Below are 21,352 nucleotides of genomic sequence, written 5' to 3' on the forward strand. Positions count from 1 at the left end.
CAAGTATTAAATGCTTGTGGGGTGTAGGGGTAAGAGTCGGGGTTTAAGTCTTTAGGAAGGAGCTTCACACATATATACACTTATATTAGGTTAAAGTAGAATTTCTATTTTGTATCAAGATGTCAAATCTCATCTCACATAATCATGCTTTCAAAAAATTTTATTCTCTTTGTGTAAGAGATTGCACAAAATGGAGTCTCTAATTTGACATCAATTTTTTCATTTAACTTTATAGTTTATTTGCTTATGTGAAAATTTTTAAAACCTCTTTTACATCATACCATAACTAACTTCCAACAACTAAGAAAGAAATAATCAGAATAAAGTTGCATCCAAATGCACAAATACATGTTTAACCTTAGCTCGTATGATATTCTTTTTGTTTTGTTGTGTTTTGTTTTGTTTTTTATTTTTTATTTTTGTTTTTGTTTTTGTTTTTGTTTTTGTTTTTGTGTTTTTTTTTTTTTTTTTTGGTGGATACAACACGTTAGTGTAGCAATGTAATTGAAATCTCATGTGATCAAAAAAGGAAACTCGTTTTCTTACTCATTTGCACTACCTCTTGGTGAATACAAATCCTCTATACCATTTTTTGTGTTTCACTTTATATTCCACTAATTACAACTTGTCATGTATTTGTTTAAACTTTAAATTTCCTTATAAAATAGCCAAAGTTTAAAATGAAAAAAAAAAAAAATGATAAGTTGTGATTGGTGAAACATAAAGTGGAATATAAAATGTGGTACAAAGGATTTGTATTCCCTCTTAGTAAGGAGTCTGGTGACAAATCTTCATGATTGTAACTCTTGGGTTCAAGCTTTGTAGATGTCCAACTTTTCACACCTACCTTTCATGATTCCTGAACTTCCTTCCTAACAAGAATGGAGGAGATGTGTTGTGGAGAACCTTGGTGGCTGTTGCAAACATGTGCTCATTCATCTTTAGTTACCAAGATAGACTAGGAATTTGAAATTTGAATTCAACGAGGTTGAACAAGCCTTTAGGCCATATGGTTTGGATGGTATAATGGCTAAGAAAATAATGGACATTTTTCAATTTGAAATTTATTGTGGCTTGATCTTTCAATTCAATCGTTTGATTTTTGTACTCAAAGTGTCATTTCAATTATTATAAACTCTAATGTTCATGATTAAATTCTTGCTCATCTAATGATTCAAATGACATTTTTAACCTTTCTGGGGTGTCAACATAAATTACCTATCAATAACTATACCCTAAGTCCCGCTCCCAACACCTTGCATATTGTGTAGGGTTCAATTGTGAAAGCTCGAAAATGTGTTAAAATACAAGATTTGTTTAGACCCCCAAATTAAAGATAATGGCTCGGTTGATTTTACTCTTACTTAAACTAAGTGTGGAAAAGAGTAAATGAGAGCATACAAACAATATAACTACTCTAAGCCATATTCAACATATCACAACAGTGAAATGAAAGCTAAAAGAGTAAGGAAGAAGAACGCAAACACAAGATAACACGCCAATGTGTTATTGAAGAGGAAACCGAAGTACTTGGCGTAAAATCTCTCCGTCGCCCTTCAAGCGGTAAATCGATCCACTAGACAATCAGTTGGGATACATGAATAGTAAGAGACCCTCCAAGCCTAATCTACCCAATGCACCTAAGCCCTCCAAACTCCTACTCCAACAAGACTTCTCGGAACCATGTCTTGTCTAGCTCTCCGGATCCCATAATAAGCTCGATTGCATCTGCCAAAGTTTGGCTTCTTCCAATACTTCCCAGCAGCACCAAAACCTCACTTAACATTCTAAAAGGGTGTGGTAAATGTTTGGACTATCAACCTCTCAAGGGTATGGAAATGGAGGGGTAGGAGTTAAGGAAAATCCACAATGAATGGTGTAGAGAATTGTAGGTATAACAATCTCTAACTCTCAAGGTTTGTGGCTAGGGTTTTCTCTCAGAAGCACTCCTCAACATCTATGGGTAATGTGGGTTTATATAGTGTGGGTACAAATAGTGTGTATCAGATATGACAGTATAGCAAAACAGACTATTTTGCGGGTATCTTGTGGGAAAGCCTTACATACGAGATACTCGCGAAAACTAGCTGTCTCCATCCTGTCCTGACTCTTCGCATTCCAGTCATGTATAGGGCACATGCTTCACTTTGTGGGAAGCTTACTCGCGAAAACAACTTTAGTCTTCAATTGCCTTAAGTCTTCACACTTTCTCTCTCACACACAATCCTTACATATAAATTCCACATAAAATATAGGGTACATAAGATTGAACAAAATTACAATCAAATTTAGCATGGAATTAAAGCCAACATAAACTAGTTGTAAATTACAACTTTACAATCTCCTCCTTTGGCTATTTCGTGACAAAACCTTTAAAACAGACCCTAGACTTAAATGTGAGTTTGGGAACAGTGGCAAAACTCACTCACACCTAATCTAGAAGCTGTAAAGCACTTGCATGTATATACCTGTAACCTGAAACACTCTCACATAAACAAAACTTTCATTAAGCTTACGACAAGTTGAATACACGGTATGTATATAAGCAAGTAAAATGCAATCAAGTTTATAAACTATATAACATGTAAGCATATCTTGATCAAACAATTTTAGTCATTAAGGAATGATTACAATAAACATTTAGTTAGTAAATGCTCATCTGGACACGCAATGCAATAAAGACCAATCACAATGATCAATTGCATGTCCAACACATAACCAATGCAAAATACACGAAGTATTTGCATCAAGGATATAAAATCCTACTAGGGTACAAGTGTGAGGTACTTATGATAGTTTAGCAACATCTAAAAGTACTAAAAAAATTGCTACAAAGCAATTAAATAAACACAAGTACTGAATATTAAATTGAAAATTAAAAACAGAGTACTTAAGCTTTAAAAGAAAGAAATAAAACTATCCAAGAGTTATTAAAAAAAAAAAAGTTTAAACCAAACATAAAACATGCTAAACTGCCAACAATAAACCAATAAACCAATGACTATGCTCTGCTCCCCCTCAATTGTGCGTACTCCCCCTCAAAATTTTCTCCCCCTTTTTGACTGGAATGGCCAAAGAGGCTAGAACTACTTGGACTCTGAATCGGATCCTTGCTTCATCGACATATCCTCAATCTGTGAAGATAGTGCAATAATCTAACCCTGGATGTATGCAAACTAGTATGCAGTGTGCTGCACATGGGAATCAAGCATGATATACATTTGCTCTACCTTAGCAATAAGGCAATCAAAACGATTGGGTCCCCGTGCTTATGCTTGAGAGGATGGTTGAGCAGAACTTTTTGGTGTGGAGGTGAATCTGTCAATCTCATCCTCAGTATCTCCACCCTCTTCCTCAACATGATCCTTTGGTACTTGTGAGACGCCAGTCTTGGATCCGGTGATGTGAGCTTTGTTCCTAGTCACAATGTTAGCACCAATGGGATAGTCTCTTTGTACTATGGTGAGACCGCTCAAAACTTTGAGCCTTGTCTTCCTTTTTTCAATGCTCTTGTTCAGGAGATGGAAGATGTGTCCACAAATGTCAATCTCTTTATGTGTGAAGAGAATGTATAAGAAAATTGTCCTTGGAGCGGACAATGTCGTCAAGTTGGTGATCGGATACAAATTGTGGATCATGACATATGCTAAAGTCCTCATCTCCGGGTTGAATGGAGTGGTGTTCATTGACTTCTTGTTTAGTGTACCATAAAGAAGTCTCACCATTGGCTTAAGAGAGTCCAATTGATCATCATACTGAACGGTAATCTGCTGAGAAGGTGGAAGAACTTCGAGGAATTCTTGGACTGATTCCCTTTAATAACAAACTCCTTGTGTCGCATTTGAAAAGAACTCTTTGATGATTTCTGAGTACACATTTCCACTCGGATTCAGCAGCTTCGTCCATGTCCTCTCCTTGAACACATTAGGAATGCAAGTGTCCTCAAGAGTCTCCATTCTAAAAACTCTTTCGATAATGATTGTGGCTCGTTTGTAGCAATCGTTATAAGCCATGTCTGCCTTAATGGACTTGAAGTTGTCAAAGTCCGTGTGAGGATGCTTGGAGGATTTCTTGGAAGCTGAATGTTTGGTGGGAGACATCTGCACAAGGAAACACAAAACGGGAAAAAAAAAAAAGGTGAAAAAATTAGTCCAAAAAAAAAATTTATGAACAAAGACTTAAAACAGAACACAATAGTGCTAAATCAACATACTTTAAGTGCTAAACCATGTAGATATCACCAAAATGCAAAAATATAGCAATTGTGCATGTGTGTGCATCTAGTGTGCATGAGGTGTGTGCCTAGGTGATGCATGGCAAGGCATGGTGAGGCACACTTGGGGAAAAGTGTGTAAAACACACACCCAATGATTAAAACATGTTAAACAAGTTCAATCAAGGGTAAACCCAAAATTTGGAACTCATTTGAGTCCAAACAACTCAAAAATGCCACTTGAGCATTTTATCAAACACATGGAATGCAACACTACACCAAATGAGCAATGCATGAATAGATGAAAATGTGCTTAAATATAAGATCAAATTGCCACCAGGGGCCAACACAGATACACACAAGACAAATGGGATACAACCCAATCAAAATATTGAAATATTTTTTTGGCCAAAATCATATTTCCCAACCCTTTTTCGAAAATCCCCAATTCAAGAACCCTATAACAAATTCTGCATAATCTAAAATGAAAAGCTAAAAAGAATGTTAAGAAACATACCTTTGAAGAGATTTTGTAGAAATTTGTACTTGAAATTGGAGGGTTTTGAGTGAAAATCAAATTTGGGTTGAGAGAGGTTCGAGTGAGGCTAAGGAGGGAACACAAGAGTGTTTTAAAAAACAATCACATCAGCCCTATAAAACTGAAAACACACGTTTTTCGCGGGTTAGATAGTCGTGAAATTACTCGAGAAAAACACAACTGAAGAACAAAAACTTTCACGGTAAAGTCTCTATATGAAATTTGTGTTTTCCAGTTTTTGCCTTAACCTCTTTTCGCAAGAAGTGCTTAGTCACGAGCTTCTCGCAAAAAGGCCTTTGAACAAGTTTTTGAAGATCAACACAAAAATGCACTTTGAACAAAAACTTAAAGCACGAAAGTGTAACATCACTTTTAAAAACATATAAAATACTCAAAAATCTTTTTGGGTTTGATCGACAAGCAATTGAGCATACACATCACATTTGAGCATGTACAATCACACAAATGAAATAAGCATTAATTGAACTAAATTTGTGTGTTATGGGTGAGTATCAAATGTGGAATAGTCCTTAGACTAGAGTGAAGCTTCAATGATCAATTCAATCAAGTCATATACAACTGGTACTAAGTCAAGTGGTTTATTTCAATTAACATATATGACCTCCCACAAGAAAATGAATACAAATTTTAGAAGCTTTTCATTTGGCTTCTATACAAGACATAATATTTGATCATTTTTTTTGAACAATACATCTCATTTTGAGATCGGTGCTTGAAATTTTTGATATTTTAATATTGAGAATGAGCCTTTGGCTTTTTGAGCACCATATATTTCAATTAAAAAGTCGTTTTTCCTTTTTCCTAGTTAAATACTAGTATGTACGACGGCTTTTGCAGCTCATAATCCTTTTTTCATTTTGGGATTTGCATTTGGTGAGCTATAATGCAAAAACATAAAAGTAAAGGTGGGAAGAGATATAGGCACAAGTCTATGCAAGTATCAAGACCATCAAGACTATTGACCCATCATTCATGACAAGCTTGAAGATTGATTTACAACAATCACACATAATTTTCCAGATTTTTCCCACAAAGATAAATGTGCATACAAAACAAGCTAAACTTGTAAATGCACTACGCCATTAGTATAAAGGTACTAGGCCAAACTCACATGTGATATACACAACACAAGTGATTAGAATTTTTGGAGATTTTTCAATTTTTATGGGTTTTTGAATTTTTAACACACTAAAAAACAAAACAAGTAAAGTAAGATCAACAAACACAAGTACAAAATAGAACTTGTAAAAGAAACATGCTATAAATTGGAAGCAATGACATAAGAGGATTATGTATGTCATGATGCTTGAATCTATGACCCTAAACATAGGAAGAATTAATGCATGGGCATAGAGAGAGATCATGCATAAGTACCCTTCTTCACCCACTCTTTACGAGTATTTTGGGTGAAAGCCTTAGATGGCAAGGTACGACCAACATAACTTTCAAACCTCAAAGTGAAGCTAGTAAGGCATAGTGATATGTTCTTCAACATTTCCATAAATTCTCCAATGAGATGTCCCTAACTATCTCCTTTAGCTTGTGCTCCCTTTGGTTTCCTCTTTAAACTTTCCTGACCACACATAAAGTCAGCCTTCTTGAGTGCATGGAGCTTGAAACAATTCGGCCTTGTATGCCCTTGTACACCATAATGATGACAAACAGCTTCACTTGAGGCCCCCTTTGATTTTTGGATAATGACTTCCCTTTTTCCTTTGGCTATGCACTGAGGGTTCTTTTTACAGCAGCAGGGGTCTTAATCTCAGGCTTGACTTCCTTGAGTTTCTTGTCATCCTTGGCTGATACGAACCTCACTACCTTCTTGGGTTCGCTGCTAGAACTTCCTTCTTCGGTATAGCCCAAACCGGTCTTATCATATGAAGATTTTTGAGAGGATAGCACATTGTCAAGTTTCTTGGTGGAGATGCGCTCAACCTTATCATTAGCTTGAATAATTTCAAGTTCAAGGAACTTAAACTTAGAGTAAGCTTCAACCAACTCTCCCTTGAGTCCTTCTACTTGACACTTTGCTTCCTTGAGTTGCACAAGTATACACCTACATTCTTCTTCAACCTTTTTCATCTTTTCACAACAAGGTCACAACTTTGGCATATTTGCCACAATCTTCCAACAGAGAGTCATATGCTTCTTGAAGATTGTTCTCCCCTTCATTTTGGCACATGTCTTCATCTTCCAACTCTTCAATTCCCTCATCCTCAAAAATATTACCAAGTTCATCAACCAAATTGCTCAAATCATCCTTTGAATCAACGGAGGCAATGGCCATAAAGGCCTTATAATTTCCTTCACTGTCACATTCTCCTTCCGTATCTAAATTTAAGCTTTCAGAATCGCTAAGGGTAGTGGCAAACACTTTACCATTCCCTTTCAAATAGTTGGGACACTCCTTCTTGAGATGTCCATAACCGTTGCATTTGTAGCACACGATTCCTTTAGGGGATTGAGAGTCCTTTCCATCTCTCTTCTTGAACTCCTTCCTGTCACCTTTGGGGGATGAAAACTTTCCTTTGCTGAATGACTTCCCACTATTTTTCATCTTTAGAAATTTGTGGAAGTTCTTTGCAAGGAATGCCACCTCCTTCTCCACATCATCTTCTTCGAAGGAGTCATCCATTCTCTTGGTGATGGTTTTAAGAGCTAGTGATTTGCTTGACTTATGGGAAGGTAGTCTAAGCTCATATGTTTGGAGAGATCCAATAAGTTCTTAGATCTTGATCTCATCTAAATCTTTACTTTCTTTTATAGCTGTGACCTTCGCACAGAAGCTCTCTGGTAAAGACTTCAAAATCTTTCTCTCCACCTTAGCATCCTCAATCTTCTCTCCGAGATTGAGCTTAGCAATTACAATTTCATTGAGTTTCCCATAGAATGAATCAAAAGACTCATCGTCACCCATCTTGAGCTCTTCAAATCTGGTGGTAAGCATTTAGAGCTTCGTGTCCTTGACTTTCTTGGTACCCTCATAGGTAGTCTCAAGAATCGTCCAAGCTTCCTTGGCTATCTCCACATGTGATATTCTGTGAAATTCTTCAGTAGACACACCACAAAATATAGCGTTAATAGCTTTACTGTTTGCATTGGCCAAAGCAAGAGCTACCTTGTCCCATTCGGACTTGGCTGTCATGGGTTTAACATACCCATTCTCGATGGAGTCCCATATCGACTCATCTATAGCACACAAGAAAGCCCTCATGTGGACTTTCCAAAACGCGTAGTTGCTCCCATCAAAGAATGATGGAGCATTGAGCAATTGTGATCGATCCATCACAAAAGGGTCAAGGATCACACTCAGGTAATAAAACCATAGCGAGTGTACCCGCTCTGATACTAATTGAAAGCTCGAAAATGTGTTAAAACACAAGAGCTATTTAGACCCACAAAATGAAAGATAACGGCACGGTTGATTTTACTCTTACTTAAATTAAGTGTAGAAAAGAGTAAATGCGAGCGTAAAAATAATACAACTACTCTAAGTCATATTCAACATATCACAACAGTAAAATGAAAGCTAAAAGAGTAGGGAAGAAGAATGCAAACACAAGATAACATGCCAATGTGTTATCGAACAGGAAACCAAAGTACTCGGCGTAAAACTTCTCCGCCGCCCTCCAAGCGGTAAATTGATCCACTAGACAATCAATTGGGATACACGAATAGCAAGAGACCCTCCAAGCCTAATCTACCCAATGCACCTAAGCCCTCCAAGCTTCTACTCCAACAAGGCTTCTTAGAACCGTGTCTTATCTAGCTCTCCGGATCCCACAATACGCCCGATTGCATCCGCCAAAGCTTGGCTTCTTCCAATGCTTCCCAACAGCACCAAAACCTCACTTGACACTTTAATAGGGTGTGGAAAGTGTTTGGGCTATCAACCTCTCAAGGGTATGGATATAGAGAGGTAGGAGTTGAGGAAAATCCACAATGAATGGTGTAGAGAATTATGGGTATAACAATCTCTAACTTTCAAGGTTTGTGGCTAGAGTTTTCTCTCAGAAGCACTCCTCAACATTTGTGAGTATATATGGTATGGGTACAGATAGTTTGTATCAAATATGACAGTTCACCAAAACAGAATGTTTCGCGGGTATCTTGTGGGAAGGCCTTACCCGCGAGACACTCGCAAAAACCAACTGTCTCTATTCTGTCTTGACTCTTCGCATTCCAGTCATGTGCAGGGCACATGCTTCACTTTGCGGGATTCTTACTCACGAGCTACCCGAGAAAACAGCTTTAGTCTTCAATTGCCTTGAGTCTTCACACTCTCTCTCTCTCACACACAATCCTTACAAATAAATCCCACATAAGATATAGGGTACATAAGATTAAACAAAATTATAATCAAATTTGGCATGGAATTAAAGCCAACATAAACTAGTTGTAAATTATAACTTTACAAATTATTTGAGTCCATTTGGGATTGTTGTAAAAATTAGAGAATTAGCTGTAAATTTCTTCTTCTTCTCTCTCTTTTAACAATAAAAAGCCTTTAACCTAAACTTTGTTAGCATTTGGCATACTATACAGTTATAAAGTGCTTTGAAACTGTTATATATATAAAAAATGACAAAAAAAGGACAGCCTAAAAGTGTTTATGTTTTATTTTAAAAATATTTATTTTCATACTTCATAGTCTTATCTTTGTTTTTTTTTTTTTTTTTTTTTTTTTTTGAGAAACTTTCAAACTTATGGCTTTTGCTTCTAATGTTGCACTCTTTATTATCAAACCAAGACTTCATAGTCTCGTCTTGGTTGCCATTATTGCATTTTTCGTCATCCCAAAATGCTTGTCCAATTGAATTGGCAAAGATCATTGATCTACACTTTCCAAAATTTCTAAAATTTTATTTTATTTAAATTTAAATTCTCTTGAAAGCTTATTAGGGCAATTTGAAGATTTTTATTTATTTATTTATTTTTACTTTAAGAGACATTTACATTAAGTGATTTTTTTTTTTTAAAGGTTAGATTTTCTAAATTGGACAAACACTGTGGAACATGAGAATAATCAAATTTTTTTGAGAGAGTTTCAACCTATGGCGTCCACTCCTGACGATAGCTCTTTATAATTAGACCAAGATACTAATCGGTTTTTGGTATAGGCAAAGATTGAACCCTGGATCTCTTATTTAACCATTAGAGACTTTACAAGTTGAGCTAACTAGAACCCACGAGAATAATCAAATTCAATTAATGGCCAATATATTTAACTATTATAATAGTTAATAATAGTCAAGGAGAATACCCTAATGATAATGGAAAGTTTTTTTTTTTTTTTTTCCCAAGAAGAATCTCCTTCAATCCATTATATGGTGATTCATAAAACCATCAATAGCATTTCTGGGTTTTTTTTTTTTTTTTTTTTTTTTTTTTTTTTTTTTAGAGTGGTAATTGAGAAACTTAAATTATACAAAATTTAATCAAAAGAGAAATAGAATATATCGACATCACAAAAAAAAAAAAAAAAAAAGCATGCAAATAAATGAAGTTTTACAATTTTCTTATACAAATAAAATAAAATAAATGTTAGGTTCTAAAGTTTAGGACTTTATGTATTTAGAACTCTAATTTGTATTGTTGGCAAACATGATCAAAACAATGTGTTTAGAAGTGTTTAAAGTTAGCTCAAAGTTGTATGTCAATGTAAAGTTCGAATCGAGTGTAAAGCAGAAAGCAGTGTGGCTTTCGGCCTGGCTCGATCGATCGAAGCTTAGGCTCGACCGATCGAACGTCGGGCAGATTGCTTTTCTGCAAAATTTTCCAACTCAGCCCTAGTTGTTTTAAAACGTTTTTAGAGTTTTTTATTTGTCCTAAGTATAAAAGGCAAACCCTAGCCACGTTTTAGTGTTGTTCATATTGCGGTTTGTGTAAATCTCTTGTGAGATCTAAATGAGCTTTCCTTTACACAAACTTAGGGTTTTCAAGGAGGAGATATTCTCTATACCTTGATGATCAAAACAGTTGTTACCATTAAAGCTTAAAGAATACACAAGCGGGGGTGCTTGTAGCTGGTGGGAATCCAAGAAAGAAGGAGTCCGTGGATTCGGAGCTTGCACGTGGTCGTGTCAGAAAGTTCTACTGGTTGGTAGCATTAGGAAGTCGAGCGGGGGTGCTTGTAAGTCCTTTTGTATGAACTTCGATTCTTTCTGATAGTGGATTCAAGTTTACCTTGAGGATAGTTAGGTCAAATCCTCCCCAGGTTTTTATCGGTTTGGTTTCCTGGGTGATCATATCGTGTGTTATTTATTTTCCACTGCTTTGCATGATTTGATCTTTATTATTGTGATAACCTAGACTTGTTTAATTGGACTAAGTAACAACTTGGCTAATTACCTAGGTTTAATCAATTGTTTAAGGGGTCTAAAAACCATCAAGTGGTATTAGAGCGGGTAGCTCTTTTGTTGTTGATCCTTTGATCACTGAGCTGATCCTTGACCCCTGTTGTCATGGATAATTTGAAGTGTCTTTCTGATCATGTTTCTGCTCATGCTTCTGTTGATTTTATTGATGCCTGTGAAACTCTTCGTAAGGAATTATTGAAATCTATGAAAATTGCTAAGAAATTCAAGGAAGAGTTAAAATTGGCTAATCTTGAAAAAGAGGAATTGATTGTTAGATTAGATGAATCTAATAAAAAGAATGAATTTTTGAGAAATCAAATTTCCTCTCAAGATGAGAAGATGAAAAGCTTGGAACAAAAGTTAGTTGAATCTAAAGCTAAAATTGAAAATTTGACTAGTACCAAGCCTGCTGTTGATAACAAAAGTGTTTCTGTTTCTCTGAAGCCTAAAACTGAGAAAGTTTATATCCCTCCTTTTAAGAGGAATAATAAAGAAAAGACTTATTTTGCTAGGTTAGACAAAGGTAAAAGTTCTGATGTTGACGCTGAAGTTTCTATACCTAAGTCTAAACCTACTGTTAGAGAGCATAATAAATCTGTTTTTGTGCCTACCTGTCACCTTTGTGGTGTAGTTGGTCATATTAGACCAAATTGTTCTTTGTTGAGGCAAAAACCAAAATCTGAGACTAGACTTGTTAGGAATACTGATGTTCCTAAATTTGTTCATGTTTGTCACTTTTGTGGTGTCTCCGGTCACATTCGTCCTAATTGTCATAAATTGAAATTTAAGCGTTCTATATTTCAATCTAGGATTTGTGATGATATTTCTCTTGCCATAAGTCCATATAAATTGTTTCATATTATTTTGAAAATTTTAAGCTTGTTAGCTTGTGAAAGGAATTTGCAGGATTTTAGTCTTTCTCAAAAGATTGGTGTAATCCCTCAAATACACTCTGCTTCTCATGGATTTTCACCTACAAAGCCGAAGACTCGTGCTAGATGGGTGAGAAAAGATTCTCTAAGGTGAGTGTTGCTGACTTGTCCCTGATTTAATTCTTTCAATTGTTTGTGGACATGTTTTGTTTTTGTTTTTTGTTGTTTTTTTTTAGTTTTTTTTAAATAAAAAAAAATCCAAAAACATTGAAAATTTTTTGAAAAGACAAAAATATTTTATTTTGAGTCTTGTTTTATTTTTCTTGAGGATTACATGAATTATGATATCTCTCTCTTAATTTAGAACATGCTTGACATTGTGGAGAAACTTGGATAGTATGTGTTAAATAAGTGCTAAGCTATTTCTGATTTTGTTTGAATATGTATTAGTTTGTACATGTACTCATGGGTTAATTAAGAAATTGATATTTCTTGTTTGTGTACCCTCTATAGCTTAGTTAAGCACTGTCATGCATTGCATTTGCATTGTTCATTTAGCATAATGTGTGCTTTTAGTTTTTGGTTATAAATTTTTAATACCAAAAAGATTTTTGTGTTTTGTATTTCACATCTTGGATTTATAATCAAGGATTGACCATATTATCTTTACATAACAAGTTTATGTACCTTGTTTAGCTTTGATGAGCTTATTTATTGCACTTTACTAGTTGAAGCTTTGTAGTGCATGTTGTGTGGGAAAGATGTTGATGGTTTTTTATTACTATGTCTTAATCTTGAAGTCACATGTTTTTAAATGTTGGACTTGAACTTTTAGAGAAAGGCATAAATAACCATCTCACTACTGTTCACTAGCCAATCATGAACACCTTAGTGCATATCATAAGATTTTGTGCTCGAGAAAGTGTAGCACATGCACAAAAAGAACATAAGGTGAAGCCTCGGTAAAAGTGCTTAATTCTTAAAATCTAATTGGTGTGTACTATTAGGCTTGATGCCAAACTCACATAAACTTAAAATTGGAATGTATATTATGAGGTATAAATACAAGAAACTTACATGATTGCAAACTTATGATCTAGGAGATGTGGGAGTTATATGATGTAACTCTTTAGGTGATAGTCTCTTTTAAATTCTATGTGATGATTTTTGTAGACTTTGTGATTGATTGCTATTCACATATCTCCTCACATGTATCTCAAGTTTTTGCTAGTTGCACACACTACACAAGTTACTCTTTGTTAAACTTGGTACATTATATTGTGTGTGATCTTGTTATGGCCATCCAAGATTACATGTTCCTGGATTTTGATGCAAATTGTCTTTAATGTTTGAGTTTTGGAGACAAATTGGTTGAAAAACTTGTTTTTGGGAGATCTGGGTTAAACTCTAGTGTTTTTGAAAAACTTTTAATCTCATACTCATGCATTTTATTCATGAAATATTATGCTTTGAGGAGTTTCTGCATTAAATTGCTCTATTTTTCAAAAATTTGATTTTTCCATGCATCATTTATGTTTAGGATTCACATGTATTGCATTGATTTTTTGTATCCATCTTGCAGTTTTTGCGGTCATATCTCTCGTTGTTTTCACACATAACATGCATACACTTTGCTAAATTGGGTATTCAACTTGATTTAAAAACCGATTGATTAATTTTTGAGTTATGTACTTTCTAGTATATGCTATTTTTATGTGTGAACTGTAGAAAATATTTTTCTTAAGAGATATGATGGATAATCAATGTGCAAATATTTTCTCTACTCATGCAATTATTTATGGGTCACATAGTGCCATGTTTGCATTTTATTGAAAGAGAGAATATTTTTTCTTCATGTGTATCCTCAACTTAGTTTTTTTAAAACTTGGTTTATGTCTTTTTATTTATCCCCAACCCCTTTATTTTTCCTCAAAACTGTTTTTCCCAAAACTTGTTTTGTTTTTCCTATTTTTATAGGAGGAGAAGCTTGTTTTTAACCTTTGTTGTTCATAGGGGGAGTTGTCTCTATTTCCTATAGAGTTGAATTGTTTTGTGTTCCCTTCTTTCTCTATTTTCTCTTACTTTGTTGCGTATGTTTTCTGTCAACTCTTTGTTTGAGTTGTCTTTGTCAATGCGTGACAAAAAGGGGGAGAGATTTAGATGAAATGTGTGGAAAATACAAGAATGTTCTGTTTAGGGGGAGTTAACATTGAATTAACATTGTTTTTGATGTATCTAACTTAGGGGGAGAGTTAGATTGCATATTTGTTGATTTACTGTTTTTGTTTTTCTGTCACACATGCGGTTATGCATTTTGTTTAGTATTTCAGGAAATATACAGGTTGATTCAATTGAGCTGCTGTCTACACTTGCAACTGATGGATAGTAGTTAGGATTGAATTTTTGTTTATGAGCATTATTTTGTAAAGGGCTTTTCATTTTGTAAACTTTGAGTTTCTAAGTTGTGTTTTGTCACAGATTGCCAAAGGGGGAGTTTGTTAGGTTCTAAAGTTTAGGACTTTATGTATTTAGAACTCTAATTTGTATTGTTGGCAAACCATGATAAAAACAATGTGTTTAGAAGTGTTTAAAGCTAGCTCAAAGTTGTATGTCAATGTAAAGTTGGAATCGAGTGTAAAGTAGAAAGCAGTGTGGCTTTCGGCCTGGCTCGATCGATCAAAGCTTAGGCTCGACCGATCGAACGTTGGGCAGATTGCTTTTCTGCGGAATTTTCCAACTCAGCCCTAGTTGTTTTAAAACGTTTTTAGGGTTTCTTATTTGTCCTAAGTATAAAAGACAAACCCTAGTCACGTTTTAGTGTTGCTCATATTGCGGTTTGTGTAAATCTCTTGTGAGATCTAGAGGAGATTTCCTTTACACAAACTTAGGGTTTTCAAGGAGGAGATGTTCTCTACACCTTGATGATCAAAACAGTTGCTGCCATTAAAGCTTAAAGAATACACAAGCGGGGGTGCTTGTAGCTGGTGGGAATCCAAGAAAGAAAGAGTCCGTGGATTCGGAGCTTGCACGTGGTCGTGTCAGTAAGTTCTACTGGTTGGTAGCATTAGGAAGTCGAGCGGGGGTGCTTGTAAGTCCTTTTGTATGAACTTCAATTCTTTCTGATAGTGGATTCAAGTTTACCTTGAGGATAGCTAGGTCAAATCCTCCCCAGGTTTTTACCGGTTTGGTTTCCTGGGTGATCATATCGTGTGTTATTTATTTTCTACTGCTTTGCATGATTTGATCTTTATTATTGTGATAACCTAGACTTGTTTAATTGGACTAAGTAACAACTTGGCTAATTACCTAGGTTTAATCAATTGTTTAAGGGGTCTAAAAACTGTCAATAAAAATAAAAAAAGAGAGCAAAAAGTGACTGACAAGAAATTAAGTGAGAACTAAGAATGTTAAGATGAGAATAATAAAGTGAGAAATAGTCTGAAATGATGATAGAGAAGATAAAAATGGAGAAAGTGAAAGAGAGAAATGTATGATATATGTTGCGATTGCGAGCCAAACTGCTGAGGAGTAAAGTTCCCAGCATCACCAAGGAGCAAAGCTCTCAGCATGTCCTTGAAGAACTCATAGCCACAATCTCTCTTTTGGTGCCCATTTTCAAGGAAATGAAATTAGAGATTATTTAATTATTTTTATGGAATAGGTTGAACAAGTTACGAATTTGAGTGATTAGGGGTTTTTATATTTGGTTTTTTAAACGAGCTTTTCTTGGATATTTTGTTTATTTGTTGTTATTTGGCCTAATTTTTTTTTTGGGTCAATTTTTGATTTTATTCGGCCTCATTTTTGTTGTTATTTGAACTTCTTCTTTTTAATAAGGAGTCGATTATTATATTTGGGGGCTAGATTATTTTTGCGAGTAATGCTAGAGACAAATATATATATATATATATATATATATATATATCACAACAATTTCAATATTAGCATACAAAAAATCCATGTGTGAGTTGGTATGCTAATTTCGGAATGTTATGAAATTATTGTGATATTTTATTGTATCCCTAGCATTACTCTTATTTTTATGAGAAGTGCTACGTCCACAATATTTTCACAATATATCATAGGTGGATAGTTGTTATTGGTTTAAATTTAAACCTACCACTGAGATTACTTTTTTTCCTTAATAATAGTAATTAATAATAACTTGTCACTTAGAATTTGTTGTGAAAATATTATAGACATAACATTTGATATGTATGAAATATATACAATAAAGTACCATCAGATTTGCAAAGTTAGCCTTCCCTTTATATTATTTTGTGACTAATTATATATTATATTTGTTTTATGGAAAATAAAGGCTATTCAAAATTGAGAAGTTGAACAAGTCACAAGTTGAATGCTAGGTGGGTCAGGCCGGTTATAAAGCCAACTCAAGAGAAGAGAGCTTGCCATGAAGTAAAGATTTAGCCCAAAGAAATAGAACACCTAGCCCAGGCATGTATTCAAGAATAAGCCAAGATGCAATCCAACATGGATGAAGTTTGCTAGGAAAGAAACTCTTACAATCAAGCCATGAGGGGTCCATATCGCAAAAGAAATACAAGTCAGTGTGTAAAGCTAGGCCATGGAGTCCCTTGCATGTGCGTGGCTTGGAAATATGAATTCCTTATTCTAATTGTATTAGGAATATAACATAGTGTAAGGCAGCTATTTTCATATATAAGCCTCTAGGTTAGATTGTTTAAGAGTGGTAGCTAGGACTGGAGCGCAAGCAGCAATATTTGGTTTCTTTTATGGCTCTTCTCTAGCACTGTGACTCTTTCTTTCTCTATTTTATTTGTCTAGCTGAATGTTTAGTATTTTATTTTTATGTTTTCTTTCAATTACTATGAATAGCTAAATTTATAATTAAGGTTGAGGATGAAACCTTGTTAAGGATTATCAGTAATATTTATGTGATTTGATTTTTCTCACAATAGTTGTTCTTTAATGATTTAAATTGTTCTTGCTTCATATCAATTGACTAAGATGAGATTCTAGATATGAGTTCAATCATATTTTTCTCATGATTTAGGATTTATCTTAATTAATTGAATGCTTGGTTTATTATTTCTTGATTATAAAATTGGATATCTCTTGTGATTTATTTGGCTACGGATATAATTGATGATTTGATTTTATACCTAGGAAGCGAAGAAGAATATGCTTTAGATATTTAAATATAAGTTTTAATGATAATATTTTCCATGATAGCAAGATTGATTTCTAGATCATCATGTAGTGGTTGGAAAAAATTAATGATCATAAATATATGCTAATATGAATTAATAAGGCGGATTCTAAAACCTTAATTCCTTTCTCTTGATTGTTTACATCTTTTTATTGCTTTATATCTTTTGCTTAGTTTAACTATTTGCTTAATTTTATTATTTGCTTAGTTTATTTAATCTCAGAAAAACCAATTTTTATTAAACTAGATTATGATTAATTTGATTAAGGTTTAATTAATTTTCCTATGTTCATTCAAGTCCCAATGGTTTAGACCTCGTTCTTATCAAACTATACTTTGGTACGATTTGTACATTCGCGAGTACTTTAAAATTTCACAACAACATTTCTCTATTTTGATTGAACTCAAATTCTTGAGATTATCAAATTAGGTTGGTTAATATTTTTTTAGGATAGACAACATGTTAATTTAAATATAATTATGTATATACTTTTTTTATTTGCAAGTATAATTTTTTTTTTTTTTTGGCAAGTTAGGGTGTTTCTATGACCACCCTGACTACAATGTGTATCGACCCCAAAAAACCATTCACGTGGAATAAAATTATGTCTCATTAAATCATTTTAGTAAGTTCATAACTCATTAAGACATGACAAACTTTACGTGGGTAGTTGTTTGAATTTGTACTTGCATCTACAAAACATACCAGACTAACCATAAAAACCCTAAGATTGTAGTATCTGCACTACAAGTAGAATTAGAGTTATTTTTTTGTATATTCCAAAAGCACATTGGTAGTTGGGTCCTATAATAGGTTTGAAAATGTTGGGTCATAAATCATAATATCTCTACTGCCGCGTTATACTCTTTGTTCTCTTTTTTCTCTCATTAGACAAAACCATATGGAAGCTGAGGATATATAGAAAGGCAAAATATGAAAATTGAAAACAAAAACTTAGCCAAACAACTTAACATGGTGTGGGTCCCACAAAAAATGAGTGATGGGTTATGAAAAATGGAAAATGAGTGATGAAAACTTGTTAAACCAAACACCCCCTTAGTGGTTAAGGTGATTCTCTTCAAGAAGTTGTCTGAGTTTACTCAAATTTCAGACAAAAGATGCCCACTGTGTGGATGAATACTCCGGTTTCTACTAGTTTAACAGATGTCGGCAAATGGAACTTGGTTTGGTCTAGTTCAAACTTGGTCTAAATGACCTCTACCTTAGGCCTCATTAGCAACTTATACACACACCTCAGTAGCCCAAGTATGCAGAATATAGGGATGACTCATTAAGGCATGAGAGAGGACAAACATGCTTAATCTCCTCTTAACTGAATGATCCATGTACTTGGACAATGTAAAAATCACAAAGTTCAGAGCAAGAAAATCAGAATCAAGAAAAAGAAATAGAGTTATAAATAGCTTTACTATCACTCTATAAACAACTTTCTATTTGCAACAAGAAAAAGAAAATTTACTCATCTAATCAAAGTAAAGGTAAACAAATAACTCTGATTTCTGTTACAGATACCCCCATTGACAGTCTATGGCTTTATATGCTGCACTTAAGCTCCGAGATAAAATTAAACTCAATTGTATATAGCCTTAATAGAAAAGTGGATTTGATAAATTTCCTTGTTTTAGTAAAGTCACAATGCTCAAAGTGAGTTTAATATTACTACATATAGAAAAACAGTTAACTGAATATCAATGTTGGTCGAACAAAAAGAACTTGAAATAATAAAACTCTATAAGTAGAAATTTACTACTTATTTGCAATGAATGTTGGGCAAGATGTCATTGATGAGCCAGTTTGCCATATACTGGTAATCCTTTTGTGTCAAATGAACTCTATCCCAGCTGATGCGTTCATCTGGATTGGGAAAAACAGTTGCACTTGGAGCTCCACACATTTTGATCAAGCGAAAGTCATAATCATCTCCAACACCACAGCAAGATTTTTGCAAAGATGCAGCATCAAATCCTGTCCATTACAATGAATATAAAATTCTATTACTATATCCCTATCATGTCATGTTATATTAGACTTGTATTGTATTAGAACCTTAAAAGTAGAGAGAGACTCACAAAGAAGTTCAGCTTTAACGGTTAACCCATTGGAAAGCATTGTAATAATCCCCATATACTATAACAACATTAAGAAGTTCTTTTCTCAAATCTTCAAGGGCTCTTCTGAGTTGATCATTGTGGTATATTGAGAAATTATTCATTCCCTTCAAGCAGTGAAATTCAACACAAGCAGCAGAATTGTTAGTCTCGAATAATGTAAGAGAGATTGGTAAACAGCCTATTGGAAAGTTTCCAGGGACAACACTCGTGTAGCACCAAAACCAATGACCCTCTGGAACCAATATTATATAGAATTATGAATCAATAATCGTAGCAAGCCATTTAATTTGCAAGAAAAAAATAGAAGAAATTTATTTTGTTTACCAAGAAAACTTACTGTTACAGCATCCTTTATTGCTTGGACAACTTTTGGAACTATCTCTCTGACCTCCTCAATTGTTTTACCTTGAAAAAGAGCATAGTTATATCATTCCCTCCAATTTCTCCAACCATGAATAGGGAAGTTTTAAGCTTCTTGGCGCAATCTATTCAACATCAAAAGAAAAGGAAAAAGTTGGATAGTACATAATATATTTAACTTGGCATTATATGCTTAATTCGAATGAGAGGCTAACCATCAATATTGGGACAGATCCCATTGAAATAGGTAGACATCCAATCCAGTTGAACATTGAGAGATCTTCTAGTATCTGGGTTTAAAATATTCTTTTTTGCAAGAACTTCTGTAGGCAAAGCAGTAGAACAAGCCACTGCAAAATTCTGCCCATGACCGCTAAAAACCAATGCATCCTGATCCAAGTGGTGGTGGGGGGGGGGGGGGGGGGGGGTGGGGGGAGGGGGAAGGGAACTCCAGCTGCTAGAGCTGTGAAATCATAGAACATAACAGACAAATTTAGTTTAATGTAACTTTTACATTAATATTGGTTAATAAGGTGGGTCTGAATCCTAACACCTGCAATCAAGTTGAACAAAGGAATAAATTTGACTTGCTTAATGTACACAAGTAGTTACAAAATTCAAACATAACTAATAACGCTTAGCCCGTAACCATTGAACAAAGGATGTTTCTAGACTCGAACATGAATTAGTATAAACTTTACTGTTTTTGGGATGGGGGGTTAGGAAATCGTGTTTTCAGTTAGTAAGGTTGTTGCTTAACTGCCTTATGAAAAAACTCTATATATGGCAATTTGCATTTAAAGAGCATTGAATCTCAGTTTATGAATTAGATCAACCTCTTGTTGTGGTGATTAATGAAGATGTTCATGATGTACACAAAGACTTTCTTGAATAGATAATGTTCAGAAGAATTAGATCTTTCTGTTTTGAGTGCTGACAGTGTTGAAATGGTGCCTGCCTAAAAAGGTGGGTTAAAATTTTAAATTATCAAATTTACTACAAATTTTACTCCAACATAAAGTCTACAAGTTAATGTGAGAATGAATGTGATAGGTGAATTTTATTAATATAATAAATGAATATAACTAGGGTTGTAGTACTTGCACTATCAGCACAATTAGAGTAATTTTGCGCATTCTACAAAGTACAAGTAAAGCTGTCTGAGTTTACTCAAATTTAAGATGAAAGATGCCCACTTTGTGCAATGAAGACTTGGGTTTCCACTAGTTTAAAAGATGTATATTGGAAAAGGGAACTTGGTTTGGATCTAAATGGGGGTTTCATGGTGAGATGTTCCTCAAGTTTGGCCTAGTTCAAACGTGGTCTAAAAGACCTCTACCTCAGGCCCCATTTGATACTTTAGGCACACACCAAAGTAGCCAAAGTATGCAGAACGTATGGAGGACCCATTAAGAGGCATGGGGGAGGACCCTTATGCTTACATTCCACTTTAAGTGAATGGTCCAACATATTTGAAGTTTTGAACAATGTAAAAATCACATAGTTCAGAGCAAGAAAAATAGAATCTAGAAAAAGAATTAGAGTTAATACTAGCGTTATTATCATCACTCTACAAACAAGTTGCTATTTTTCAACAAGGAAAAATATTAAACTCATCTAATCAAAGTAAAGGCAAACAAATAAATTTGATTTCTGTTTCAG

The 21,352-nt window shown here is 34.4% G+C and overlaps 1 pseudogene; it reads right to left on the minus strand.

Annotated features, from left to right (window-relative positions):
• Positions 1 to 18,778: 18,778 nt before the first annotated feature.
• On the minus strand, positions 18,779 to 21,041 carry LOC126719378 (GDSL esterase/lipase At5g03980-like; annotated as a pseudogene).
• Positions 21,042 to 21,352: the final 311 nt, after the last annotated feature.

The sequence above is a fragment of the Quercus robur genome, chromosome 3 (assembly GCF_932294415.1).
Source record: "Quercus robur chromosome 3, dhQueRobu3.1, whole genome shotgun sequence".
In the NCBI taxonomy this organism is placed as follows: Eukaryota; Viridiplantae; Streptophyta; class Magnoliopsida; order Fagales; family Fagaceae; genus Quercus; species Quercus robur.